The sequence below is a fragment of the Cydia splendana genome, chromosome Z (genome assembly GCF_910591565.1).
Source record: "Cydia splendana chromosome Z, ilCydSple1.2, whole genome shotgun sequence".
Classification (NCBI taxonomy): Eukaryota; Metazoa; Arthropoda; class Insecta; order Lepidoptera; family Tortricidae; genus Cydia; species Cydia splendana.
The window spans coordinates 31,823,348-31,837,917 of record NC_085987.1 but is presented as its reverse complement, the minus strand read 5'-3'; the positions used below and the strand labels follow the sequence as shown (position 1 = coordinate 31,837,917).

General features: G+C 35.7%; 1 long non-coding RNA gene across 1 annotated transcript in view; it reads left to right on the top strand.

The window, feature by feature from the left end:
- LOC134804931 (uncharacterized) overlaps positions 1-14,570 on the top strand; it is a 181,165-nt gene that overhangs the window by 98,978 nt on the left and 67,617 nt on the right. The window lies entirely within an intron of this gene.

Genomic DNA, 14,570 nt, shown 5'->3' with positions numbered 1-14,570 from the left:
ATAGTGTAAAAAGTAACTGCCGTAACAAGGCCATAACACACTACCGCACCGCACCCATATTTTTCTACTGACAAGATCTGCTTGACCAAGTTTAGAACAGCGATTGATAATAAACATAGATGACGAACTAGCTCTGTAATAAAATGACCCCACACATTTTGTGCCATGGTGGGTGGGGCATAAATATTGTGTTTTTTGTAGTAAAATAGAAAGATCCCCGCAATTTGGGGCTTACCGCGAAAACCGAAATTCACCAGCATTTAAAAAATCGATTTAAAATTATTCGTTTTTTTTAAATTTTGTACTCGTATAGCAAGCGAATTTCGTATAATTGCGGGCACTGGATCGTATAATCAAGATTTATGTACTGGCAGCCCTGTTCGCAAATGGCGGCCCGTTGTGACAGTCGTTGTTTTAAATTATTTCTTTAAGGAAAAATTATGCCTTAGGCCAAGCGCGCACCACGATTTTAATTTTTGCGACACGATTTTAGAATCGCGCTGTAATTTATCGCAGTATGACTTTGAGTATTTATACCACAAAGGTGATCTCCTTCTATTTCTATAATTAAACGGTCAACATCTTGCGTCTCATCTTGTGATTCCATTGGAGAAGCAGGTTCCGATATGTTGACGCTCGGAGAGCGAAATGCCGACTGAGGTCCGGGGTGCGATTTTATTATCGCATGATGTGATGTGTTGTCCTTCGACACCCTTTTGAAGGGGTGCGAGTGGCCTCTTCCGCCTTCCGGCTGCGGAGGCTGTATCTGGGGTCGATCGCACGTCTTTTTGGGGACGGCTGTGTGTCCAGTGTGGGCCAGCTTTTTCGCCGCCGGCCGTTATCCAACCCCGCGACCCCTAGCCTGGTGATACCGTTTGAGCGGGGCCAGGTTTCGGGGCCTTATTATCGCAGTGCGCGCGGGGACATACAACTCCGTATGCTGCAATTCACTTTGCGACAATCGCGTCGCGAGCAGTCGCGGAAAAATGTGACAAATCACAATTTTAAAATCGCTGCGATTTTTTTGTCGCATATGCGCGCACTGCCATATAAACACATACGTTACATTTCTGCGACTAAATTATCGCGCGACAAAAAGTCGTGGTGCGCGCTTGGCCTTAATGTAAGGTTAAATGATGTGCTAGCCGTTCCAACAAACACTGAAATTATTATGGGATTACCTTTAACGTATAATTTAGCCAGGATAATATTATTTAGATTTATTTTGATCATAACAGATTTTATGCAGTTTGATGATGATTTGGGGATGATGTTATGCAGTTTTTTAAACAGCCATTGATATTAAGGTCCCATTATTTTAGATTTGTTAAAGTAGTTGTTTTCATATGGTCCGTAACGGACTATCCGTTTAATTTAAATTAGTAGTAGTAAATACTAAGGACTGTACCGAAAAGAAACTAGACAACTACTTAGTGTAAAAGCTATATAATTAGATCGTATTTTTGAAAAGAACAAAAGTAAATAGAAATGTGTAATCTGAAAAAGGATAATTTTCAGAAGCCTTATTCCATTTTTTTTTACAGGGAAGGCAAGGGAAGTTACAGCCTTAGCATTTTTTTTGAAGATTTCTTTTCATAAGGATAAGGGCCCAGGGCTATAACCGCGAAAATCGAAGTTCGTCAAATGCGGGCATTTTTCTCTGTCACTCTAATTACGTCTTAATGAGAGTAAAAGAGAAAGATCCCCGCAATTGACGAATTTCGGTTTTGGCGGTAGCCCCTCAGTATCTCTCGATAGGGGGAACTTCCGGACAATTGGCCTGATGACAGTAACAAAGAATCATGGGAATAATGGTTTCAAAGAAACATATACGTAAATACGATTCTAAAAAATGGCCCAATCTCAGTATAAACATTAGGATTATTAATATATTCAATAAAATAAAACTGCAAAATTCTCTAATCGGCCATTTTGACTGAAACGCGAATCAGAAGCGAGCTAAGAATTGACGTCATCAATGTATGACATATTTCTTAGAGCAACATAGACAACCTCATTGACTGTAATCCATTACGTCCTCACCAAAGAGTTTGGAAGTTCAAAAAAAATATTATTTCGCCACTAAACATTTATTACGTCCAAAAAATTTTATTACACGATATAAAGTAAATATTTATTTGTTATTATATAAATAAAACGCTAAATAATACGATATTTCACAAAAAAACTTTTTTAAATTTTGGCTGAATGGAACTATCATTGCCATGTTGGCTGTCGAAACCTATGTCGTAACTAGAAAAAAATAAAAATTAAAAAGTAAACCCGGCGCTGACGCTCGGTGATTTTCACTCAAAATTTACATGTATCTAAATAATTCATCTTAAATTGCAACCGTGTGAGAGTCTTTGTATAAAATGACTTATTGTGAACAATTTTTGTAATGTATTTATCACCCCTAATCGTAATATATGGTGCTGAATTAACAATATCATTCGGATTCAAGGGAAATTCGTAACTGTAAGTATGTAAACAATGTCTACCACCATAATCTATGACGTCACAAATGGCGTGTGAGGCGTTTTCGCGCGAGGTTTAAACTAGCTATAATAAAATGCAATTATTTATGTTAAATCTTATGAGTATAGCTGAAATATTGTGTTTTTCGGAACCAATACAAGTGTACCGATAATATTAAAAGGGATTTCAAAATTTGTCATCAGGCCAATTAAGCCGGTTCATGTTTTTCTCTATAATATCAACCTTGTTGGCGAGTTGTTGGCCTTATACCACCCTCATCTCACTTTCGAATAATGACAGGCGTTGTACTTGTAGGTGGCGTTTTTTTTTAATGTTTATATTTCAACTATGTCCCTGGCATCTAATTTTGGTATAGAAATATTTGTGGAAGACCATGGTATAATAATATACTCCGCCTGGTACTCCATTCCCGTCTTTTCTAGGTCACCTAAGTGACACAAGCCTACGTCATCATGCGACAGCGCTATATGATAATATGCGATAGCGCTATATATAGCGGCCATGTTATTGTGACGTAGGCCTGTGTCACTCTGGGAATAGAAGACCATGTTTTATTAGACTATGTGGAAGACCAGGGCCTAGCACATGATTGGCGCGACAGTATCTCACAGCGAGATAGACTACCCGTCTTTTTCTATGTTAAATAGAGGGACGGGTACTTTATCACTGTACTGACACTGTTTCAAAATACATACTAGAGTCTGGCTACTGAAATATTACACAAATGTTTGGCGGGAAATTCAAAAAATCTTGGGCTGGTCACACTTTGTGTAGTAGGAAGTATAGTTTTGATACTAGAAAATATTTTTGAATTTCTGTGCACACGTAAGGTACCTAAGGATATAAGTTAAATATACGTTTACGTGGACTCAAAGTCAGCTAATTTCTACCACTATGTAAAGTACGGTCAACGATAAACACATATGTTAACACTTTGTCACCATATACCATTGTAATAAGACGAACAATGAAATGTAGTTTAAATAAGACCTAGCTCGATAATACCGTAAGTAATATTAATCCATCACCAAAAAATACATAAGTACTATGCCAAATGTGCTAAATGCTAAGTCACAATACTTATAGAGCACCAACCTTCTAATTTGTTTTCATTTGTTTAGGAGTTGTAAACATTGCAGTTTTTCGTTATACAACGCTACACGTCGACTTCGCACATTGTCGTAATTATTTATGAGCTTAAATAATAGTTTGCGAACCTCACTCAGTATAGATATTATTAATATTATTTAAAATAAACCCCTTATAAACCGCAAACAAATTGAATGAATGACATAAATTGACAACTGACTTTTAGCTTTTTTTTTTAAATCATAGGCATTAGTGATACAACAACGAAATATCTGTCAACAATTTTTGGCTAGCCAGACTCTATGACGTTGATCTGATGATCTGATGCATCAAGGCGGTTTGTTTACAGAGGCCCTGGCCCAAAGATTAGTATATTACATATTATTAAGATGGTCAAGCAGATTTTGTCAGTAGAAAAAGGCACGAAATTCAAATTTTCTATGGGACGATATCCCTTCGCGCTTACATTTTTCAAATTTGCCGCCTTTTTCTACTGACAAGATCTGCTTGACCAGCTATATATGCCTGGCCCAAAACCAAAGAGTAGTATAATATATGAGCCCCAAAACCCAAAAATCGACATTTCGTTATCTGCCACTCTATCGCTCGAATATGCAAGAGTGATAGAAATTTCAATTTTCGTGTATCGCCGTAGGCCCTCTTTTTGTGCTAGTGGCGCCTCCTACGCAGAGTTTCGTATTTTATTTGGTCTGTACGTAGTGTTTATTAGGCCAAGCGCGCACCACGACTTTTTGTCGCGCGATAGTTTAGTCGCAGAAATGTAACGTATGTGTTTATATGGCAGTGCACGCATATGCGACAAAAAAATCGCAGCGATTTTAAAATTGTGATTTGTCACATTTTTCCGCGACTGCTCGCGACGCGATTGTCGCAAAGTGAATTGCAGCATACGGAGCTGTATGGCCCCGCGCGCACTGCGATTATAAAATCGCACCCCGGACCTCAGTCGGCATTTGGCTCTCCAAGCGTCAACATATCGGAACCGGAATTATGGAAATAGAAGGAGATCACCTTTGTGTCTATAAGAAGACACGTTTCACGACAAGCAACTGGTACGAAATCCATGTTGAGAATGAAGAGATCGTCGACTTTTTCATCGCAGTGCGCGCAGTGGATTTTCTGCGATATATTACAGCGCGATTCTAAAATCGTGTCGCAAAAATTAAAATCGTGGTGCGCGCTTTGCCTTAGAGGGGGAGTGCTCGAATCAAGTGCTCACCTAACGGAAGGCTCTCGCATGAGCTGGAACTGTAGGGAGGTATCGAGATACTTAATACCAGTATTCCAGTTTACTTTTATTTAAATACCTAAAGATACAGACTATAGCCCAGTATACGCGTGACGCGCCGTTTGCGCGGGAGCGCGCATGAGTTGCGATTGAGCATATAGCTAACACCCCAGCTTCACACTTAGCCAAATATATGGAAGCACATTATAGCTCAACACGAACTACACGGTATTCAGAAAGAAATAACAGATTATGATGAATTGACGAAAATAGTAATTAATCGGAGTTCTGTCGCGTCGCGTCTGTGATAACTGTGATAAGCCGCAGCAGGTTTAGTGCAAAATAAAAATAAACATTTAAATTGGTTTTTTATTGTGTACCGATCTACAAATACAATTTTGTACACGGGTAGTTCAAAACTTTTTGGCGAAATTTTTGCCCTAACACTCATTATACATCTGTTGGTTTTTAAATTTATGTACTAAATACCTATCTATATTTCGAACAAAGTTTTAAGTAGAAGTCTTTTAACAGAATACAATTAATTTTACCGGCATTGCATACCAAGACAATATTTATTATTTTAAATATCATATAAAACAATTAATAAGTAAATAACATTTTTAATAATTAATTATGGGCCATAAATAGCAATATTATTTAAAACGAAAAACAGTAAATATTGCTAAATATGCACATTTTCTCATAATACTTTTACAACGTAAAATTTGGCATAAGGACAACCTTAGTTTATATACTAAGGTCGGGATTACCTACAAGTATTTACCTACTGTACCCACCTTCACGCCAAATCAGTCCAAATATGTATGTATATGTATATCAGTTTATTTAGGTACTTAAGTATACACTTAAGTACCTAAATAAACTGATAGGTACGATTATAATGAAAAAATTAAATGTTAATGGTAGGTAATAAAATAAAGGCACCTAACTGATAATACTATAAATACGGCTTAATTTTGATGGCCGAGCTCAATTGTATAGTTCATTTTTTTTGCATTAGAAAGAAGGTAAGCGATTTTGACATGTCTTAATAAAAAACACTTTTTAAAAATCAGTAACGTTTACTTATGAAAGCAGAAGAATATAAACGATAGAATTAGATTCATAATTGTTACATATTTGCCGTGACTTATTTTTAAAACGTGTTTTTCAATAAAAAGACACATTTTTTTTTTACTTTATTTCTAATGCTAAAAAAACGAACTATAAAAAGAAAAGTAAAATATTCTTTTTTTTGCCATTGAAACCAACTTTTAATGTTGCATAGGTATTAAGTAAGTACAAGTAACATTTATAGCACCATCCACTGCATCGTAGGATCTTCATTTCATACTATGGAGGCTTTAACAAAATGCCTTGTCATTAGTTGTCTTCTCGTACTGTACTGTACTTAGAGGATATAACCAACGGAGACGCCATGTCTAAAATTTTCGGTACAAAATAGTCTGCCGTTTTTTGCGGGGGAGGGGCACATCAAATGTATAGGTACGTTATGTCAGATAAACGTCAGTCCATACATATGGTTGACATGTGGTTGACCATTGGCCGCCTATTTTCGACAGAGGGGAACGCCTGTTAATGGCGGCTCCATTGTTAATTACTCCGAGGTACTGTAGGTACACCCGCTGGTATTATCAGTTAGGCTTACACTACCTATACCTGTGCCGTGCCCATTGTGCCCAGCAGCATCAAAACCAACGAGGATGAACTAAACTCGCATTAGGTATATATAAGTTAAAAGTATGACAATAAATTAATTGGGATCCAATTATGGTTAGGTAGGCACTAACTACTATGTCACCATCGACACGAACATATTATTTTACATTTGTATACCTACCGAATGAAGCTTATACAAGTACCATTAACTTGAGTAAGATATACCTACTCTAATAACTTAACTCGCAAGTATTTAATACAGGCAATGCCGGTACAGGGTACTTATGATTCATTCGGTTTTTTTCGTGAATAATGCATTTACATGTAGGTAGATCCTTCACAACACGTAGGTAATAAGTTTTGCTAATAATACTCAAATATTAGAGAAGAATTCTTAATCACTGAACATCGAATTAGATCGCTATAATTAGATATGAGATCTACTAAAATATTATCTTTAACAATGATTCGCTTGTCGCATCGCTAATGGCCTGGCCGACCGGCGTGCGGCCGGGCTGGATTCAGCGAGTCTCGTGCGCAGGCCGGGTGAACACTCCTCACAGCTGAGCGAGGTAGCGAAGCGGCAAAAACTCCAATAGCAACGCACGCACCAAACGGGACACATAATCGCGCCGCTCCGCATCCTCGACACTTATCGCAACCCCTCACAGCTCTGCTGGATGCTCACCCTCACTATCCAGACTAAACTTTTTGAAAGTTACTTTTTAAATGGATAATGCTCATTTATTACACCCATTTGTAGTCGTAGCAACGTTATACATCACCAGAGCTTGTGATTTATATTTCTCTCGTCACATTCCTTATGTGATTATTTTATGTAAGTAACTTATGTTACGTGTAGGTAAGGTAAGTATATAAAATTACACACGATAAGACTATAAACTTTGAGATTTGTATAATACAGAACATTGGTTCTCTTATGAAGTTTTTCCAATACATCTACTCACAACAGCCCCTGTTCTCATGACTTAAGGTAGCGAGATTTCATTAACCATTTAATTTATAATTTTACAATTTTTACATGTTACTAATATCTCAATAACTTCAGGCAAGTCTGCCATAGGGTTTAGACTGTTTATGAACCAAAAGCCAAATTCTGCGAGGTGAATGTTTAGGTAATTCTGAACAACTTTCTTTATTGGACTAACCCCAAATCGCGATAGTATCTAATCACCTCGCACATTAAGGCTAAATACACAAGCGTACGCAACGATGTTCATCAGTTTCATCACTCAAACGTGTATGAGTTAATCGCGGCGAAAGAAACGCCAATCCAAAAGATTCTGCTAAAACGTTCTTCTTATGAATAAATGAAAAACTGTTTGTTTTTCTGGTGTAACATTAGGTACCACTAACCTTACAAATGCTACCCTATTTTTATCAACAACAAATATACATTATTCACCTATTACTAATTACGCTAACGGAATCGTGAGGCATGAGATCCTTTTCTAAGCAATACTATCTCGCATCTTTGGCGAAGAAAATCATGTTACCTAATATCCATTATTGTAACATAATTAACTTAGATTACTTACATAAATACTTGCATAACATCTATATGTATGTAAGTTATCGTTGATTAACAAAAATCCATAAAATAAAAATTCGACATTTCATTCTAAAATTTCAGGCATCATCAATTATTAATCACTAGGCATTTGGAACTAGAAATTCAACAATTACATATACATGTATATGTATAGATGCAGTGCATAATTATTTTCCAACGTATTTTCACGGAAACGTACGAATGTGTCTTGCTATTTCAGTCAGTCTCGGTACAAAAAGTACTGAAGTAGCATGACAAATACGAACGTTTCCGAGAAAATACGATGGAAAACAATAGGGTAGTTGATTGCTTAGTCAAATAAGTTTCTTTTTTCGAACTGTTAAAGCGATTAGCCACTATGGCATCTCTATGAAATATAGATCAATGACGTCACGGTCAAGTTACCTACTCGTTATAGTTAATTACTCGGATTTATTATAAAGAAATTGTGTCTGAAAATAACTGCGGTCTCGGTTATTCTAATATTTTTCTGGTGCTTTTTTTCGCGCATGGTGTAAAATAATTTATTTTAAATACAGGAAACATCCCTATTATGCTCTACATCTTGTACATAATATAGATTAAAATAATAGTTGACGTATAAATAAATTAAATGTATTTTAACTTGACCGATCATGGTGACGCCACTCGCATGCTCAATCATTTCATAGATCCAAGGGCATTTTACTTTCCAAGTACGATTCGTTGAGCAGTTGCAAGTGGCGCCTCCTGGCGTCAGTAAAAAGACCTTCCAGCCTCCATGGTATATACATACAAAACTACATATTAGACAAATACAACCTATTGGAAACTGTATTTTTTCTTATGAAATAGTGACTAGACTTTCATCTAACTTTGCTTTATTAAGATTCCTTTTCTAACAATAACGATTGGAGCAAGCTATGTTCCTGGTAACATCAAACATAGCTAAAGTTGCGATTTGAAGTAAACAAGTTGGGTTTATGACTATTTCGTATTTTTTTCATTAAACTAAGTATGTATCTATTTTACAGCTGCTTCCCGATTTCTACTTGGAAAGCACAAAAGTTATATTAATTAAATTTAACCTACCTACTTATCATCACTGGCCTCTGGCTTCGGTCCAAATAAAAAAAAAGGTATTATTGGTACAGATCTAGCTTCAACAGTATATGTACCTACGTAATATGTATTTAAGTACTTACAGCAAAGCAGAAGTATTCTGCATATCAAGTATAAACAAGTGCAAATTCTGTAAGTACAACCTACTTAAGGCGTCTCAAGATCTGTAAAAACAGCCTAGAAGTTTCAATTTACAGAATATGCATCAAATTACATGCCATTTACGAGTAAAGGTAAGAAGAGCTACAAGAGTAGATGGAATACCACGACGTTTTAAAGCCGGATATGATCAAACTTCAAGACTTGAAGAATGTAGTAGGTATGTAATAGCAGAATGAAGATCTTGTAGAGGGATATAAATAAAATCTTAAGGTTCACAATCACAGTAAGTCAGGCAAAAAAAATTGACTTGCAGGCCCTTAACCAGAGGCCCAAATTTCCGGAATAAGTAGACAAAAATATTTTTTTTCTTAAGTATACATCAATTCAGCAGAATTTCTAAACTTGGTCTACCTTTTGGTCTTACACTTGTGCGACATTGTTTTATTGTTTGAAGGTATATTTATTTTTTTATTTGATAAAGACATTATTTTATCTTCTATAAATATTTAGAAATGCTCAATTTTAGAAACAAGTGATGTTTTAGGTTTTTACTTACCCAAAATCCCAATATATTATTAGGACTGACTTTTAAGCCATAACAAATTAAAGATAGGTACCTACTAATATGACAGGGAGACCCAAATCAATGACTTAAGACATTTCACAAATGTCCACAATATATGACGTAGAAAATCGAGGTTTTCTCTACACATTTATCCGAACAACGAACAACGAAGACCCGTACGAATATACAAGTAAAATAACATTTCATTATCAACAATGGAGTAATACTTTTAATTTCCCTAATTTAATTTACCTAACCCCAATATTTTATGTTATAATAATATAGGCCGTCTGCGGAAATCTTAAGGAAATAATTATGTGTACCTATATTCGAAATTATGGAACTGATTTAAAATAATGCTTGGATATAAAATATGCATACATCAATATATGGTATAGGTTTGGTATAGGTATGTAGTTACTGAATAACCTGCCACGTATCTTAGTGTTCACAGTATCTAAGTGATTATCTGTCGATCATAATGACATCTGGAACGTATAAAATAATGCATAGGTTTTTGGCCTTAGGTAGGTATATGTTGTCTAGAATCACCTAAACCACAAACACGAAGTTTTTAATGTAAACCTTTTTTCCTTTTTGATAATAAAGTCGCATTATAAAGACCTTTATCCAGCGCTGTCCAGTTTTACTTAGAAAACATAAGATTTACGCGCTAGTTGATATTTCTAGTTAAGATAAGCAAAAATTCACGGTTTCGCCTACAATATAATACTTTATTATAATACTGTCATTAAAATTTTGGCACTCATTTTTATCGATGCTTAAATTATATCTTTCTACTTATTCGACTGTAGCGGAAAAGACCTAAGACTTAATCGCCTCTTGGTGGGGAGGTCAGATGGCAGTCGCGTTCGTAAAAACTAGTGCCTATTTCAATTGTTAGGATTAGGTTGCCGATCGGCCTTTAGCCTTTATCTCGGACTTCTGTCAATTGTTTAATTTGTTCATCATTTAATTAGTAAGTTAGGCTCTGGGCAGTTCCGCTGCGGCCGTTCTTTCAAGTGATAGGTAGGTAATTTTTTTTTAATTTCTTGTCATAGACCCATATTTCGATTGATAGACAGATAGAGTTGACTGCGTGGTTATTATGAGGGTTTGAAAAATTCATTTTGAACGAAGGAACAAATGTGTCTTGCTCTCTGGCTCTCTGGCAACCCCGCATTGCGTTTTGGTATGTTTTACTACACGAGGATTTAGTACACAATTTACCACTACAGCCACACTTCATTCATCTTTATTCCAGTGACTAGGAGTATTCAATGTTTTGACATACATAATTGCTGGTCTACATCCGACACTTCATCTATCCCTTTTCGCGCTTTTATAGATATTGTTTAAAGTGTCTTCAAACCCGGAATAGTCGTATGCTTTCAACAAATAATCGAATATTGTAATCATTTAATTAAAATAAACATCTGAAATATGATATTACCTAATTTGTCGATTATTATGAAGGTGTAAGAACTGCCCTAATTCACCATTATTGCGCACGATGAACAATTCCAATCCGTCTGTAAAAAATGTGAGAAGCGCAGTACGAGTAAACATTGGAGGCCGATATACACTTATGCCTACACCTTCGTCCTTCATGATCTCACTCCCAAATACTGAGGACTTTTAGCATGTTTATCAGAACATCTCAAGGAATAGCAATTCCAGGATTAAATACTACACGAATTATCGTTATTGATTGACGATAATAGGTATATTTTATTAGGCTGTACCGAACATACCAAATCCACTGGCGCGGTCCAGCGTGATTAAAATGCTTAGTCGGTGTGGACGGGCCGCGTTCGTTTGGATCGGTTAGGAGACTCCAGATCCTAGAGCGAAAATAGAGCGCCGATCCTAATAGGGTATTTTCCTATTAGTCAATTCAGTTGCTTTTTTAGAACTGTCAAAACGATTTTCTAATATGGAATTTATATGAAACATTACATCGTGACGTCACGGTCAACTCACCTACTTTTTATATTTCTATCCGATTTATTAAATAGAACTTGTGTTTAAAAATAACTCTTATCTTTATATTTCTATCCGATTTATTAAATAGAACTTGTGTTTAAAAATAACTCTTATCTGTGTTTTTATAATAATTACCTGGTGCTTTATTTCATGCATGGTGTAAAATAATTTATTTTAAATACAGTATAATACCCTATTTGGATCGATCGGTGGATATTAGACATGTGTAAGTAATGCGCGTAATATTACAAATGAGATATCACTCGAACGCGTAATATTGCATTACGCATCACTCCGAGAAACCAAGCATAATATATCTCCAAATATCACTCGAGCGCATGACCGGCCGAAGAATATATAGATTGACGCGCTGGTACGAAAAGTCCGTTCAAATCTATACACAGTCCGCGTAATGTGTAATGAATGAGCAAATGAGACGTGATGGTGTAATCCTTTGTTATCGCTCTCGCTCCGCTGCGTAATGTACGTGATAACTGTGATAAGTGTGCCGTTGACATCTCGCGCGCGCCCGCGCGCTGTTCAGGTTCACGTTCGGATAAATGTTTCGAGTGATATCTTGATAAGTGATGTGATATCTCAGTGTAATATTACGTTTACGGAAAAGTGATGTGATATGGCATTACTTTTTGAAGCACTGTTTCGCGCATGTCTAGTGGATATCCAGCTATTTATTTTGAACGCTGTAAACTGTTTACAGCATTCAATGTGTGTCATAGTTTTGGATGACTAGTGGCAGTGTCAGTTCGTATGTATGGAGCTATAGAAACAATTATAAGTCTAAAAATTATTGTCGGCCTTGTGAACGTTCGATGCTTATCTAATTAACATATTTTATAATTAACAGACATTGTTGAAGATATACCGTAGGCTTGAGTTAGTAGTGAGAATTTGTACGTGTTCGTTGGTTCTATTTTACCAAAATTTTGATTTCATTGTTGTTTCTGGAATAATTTTTCCAATTCGTCGGTGTCAAATATTAGTCAGTATTTAACAGTGTAAAGAGTATCAGAACTAAGAGTACCGGGGCCGGTCGGCCGCCACGGACCGAGCTACTCTCAGAGCATGAAGCACGGCCTTTCACGGTCATTCCGTGCTGCAGGTAACATTCTTGGCAGATTCGGCTGAAGTTGTCGGCGGCTGGACGCTGATTCGGACTTCACCTGTAGGGCCTACCACGATTTTCACCTGAAAATAAATAATTGAATATTACACATATTATAGACTGGTTTTATTTTTCATAAAATCGATTTCGATTGGCAAATCATATTACTTTTAGGCAACCGGGTTTTTTAACCTAATTAGACCCCGCTGAATTGGAATTTGCCGGTTGCTTGATCAAAATCTTGACCGGAAGTGAGATATTTGACATTAAAGGTCCCTTTTTTTAGTTTTTCGTAAATAACTCTTAAACGGTGGCGCATAGCAAAAAATGTTCTATTACATAAGTAATCTGCATTGCCTACAAGAAAGATTCAGTACAATTTTTCGCTAGGATCAATATTCAAAGAGATATTAACGCGGGAAATTTAATTATAATCACTTCGAAGGTCCCTTCTTTTAGTTTTTCGTAAATAACTCATAAACGGTGGCCAATATCAAAAAACGTTGTTAAACGATAATAATCTCCATAATATTCTGAACAAAAAAGATTCAGTACACTTTTCGCAGGGATCAATATTTAAAAAGATAATAAAAAGGGAAAGTTCTAGTATAATAAATTCTAAGTTTCCTTGTTTTTATTTATTCGTTAATAATTTGAAAAGTATGACTCATAGCAAAAAAAAACTTATACATAAATAATAAACATAAAATTTCCTTCAAGAAACACGTAGAACACTTTTCGCTAGGACCAATATTTAAAAAGACAAAGCAGCGGGTAAGTTATAAATAATCGATTTTAAAGTCCCTGTTTAGTTTTTTGTAAATAACTCGTAAACGGTGTCCCATAGCAAAATAGGTTTTGAAGAATAAATTATCTTCATAAAACTTCCTCCAAAAAATATGTGGAACACTTTTCTCTAGGATCAATATTTAAAGCGATATTAAAGGAAGAAAGTTAATTACAATCAGTTCACAGGTCACTTTTTTTTAGTTTTTCGTAAATTACTCCTAAACGGTGGCCCGTTGCAAAACAATATTTATACATAAATTTTGAACATAGACTTGTCCACAAAAAAGGTTCTGTACACTTTTTCGCTACGATCAATATTTAATGAGGTATTAAAGGGGGTAAGTTAATTATTATAATCAATTTCCAGGTCCCTATTTTTAGTTATCCGTAAATGACTCGTAAATGGTGGCCCATAGGTTCTTAATGACCTTATGAATAAACTATCTCGAGTTATCAACTTCTTCCCGCCGTATACCGAAGGGTTCTCTACACTTTTTCGCTAGGATCAATAGTTAATGAGGTATTAAAGGGGGAAAGTTAATTATAATCAATTCTACACATTATTTAACTTTCCCGCTTTAATAGCATTTTTTATATCGATTATTTATTTACAAAAACATTAAGAACTTATTTTGCTATGAGCCTTATTTTACGAGTCATTTACGAAAACCTAAAAATAGGGACCTGGAAATTGATTACAATTAACTTACCCCATTTAATACCTCATTAAATATTGATCGTAGCGAAAAAGTGTACAGAACCGTTGTTGTGGACAATTTTATGTTTAATGTTTGTGTATAATATTGTTTTG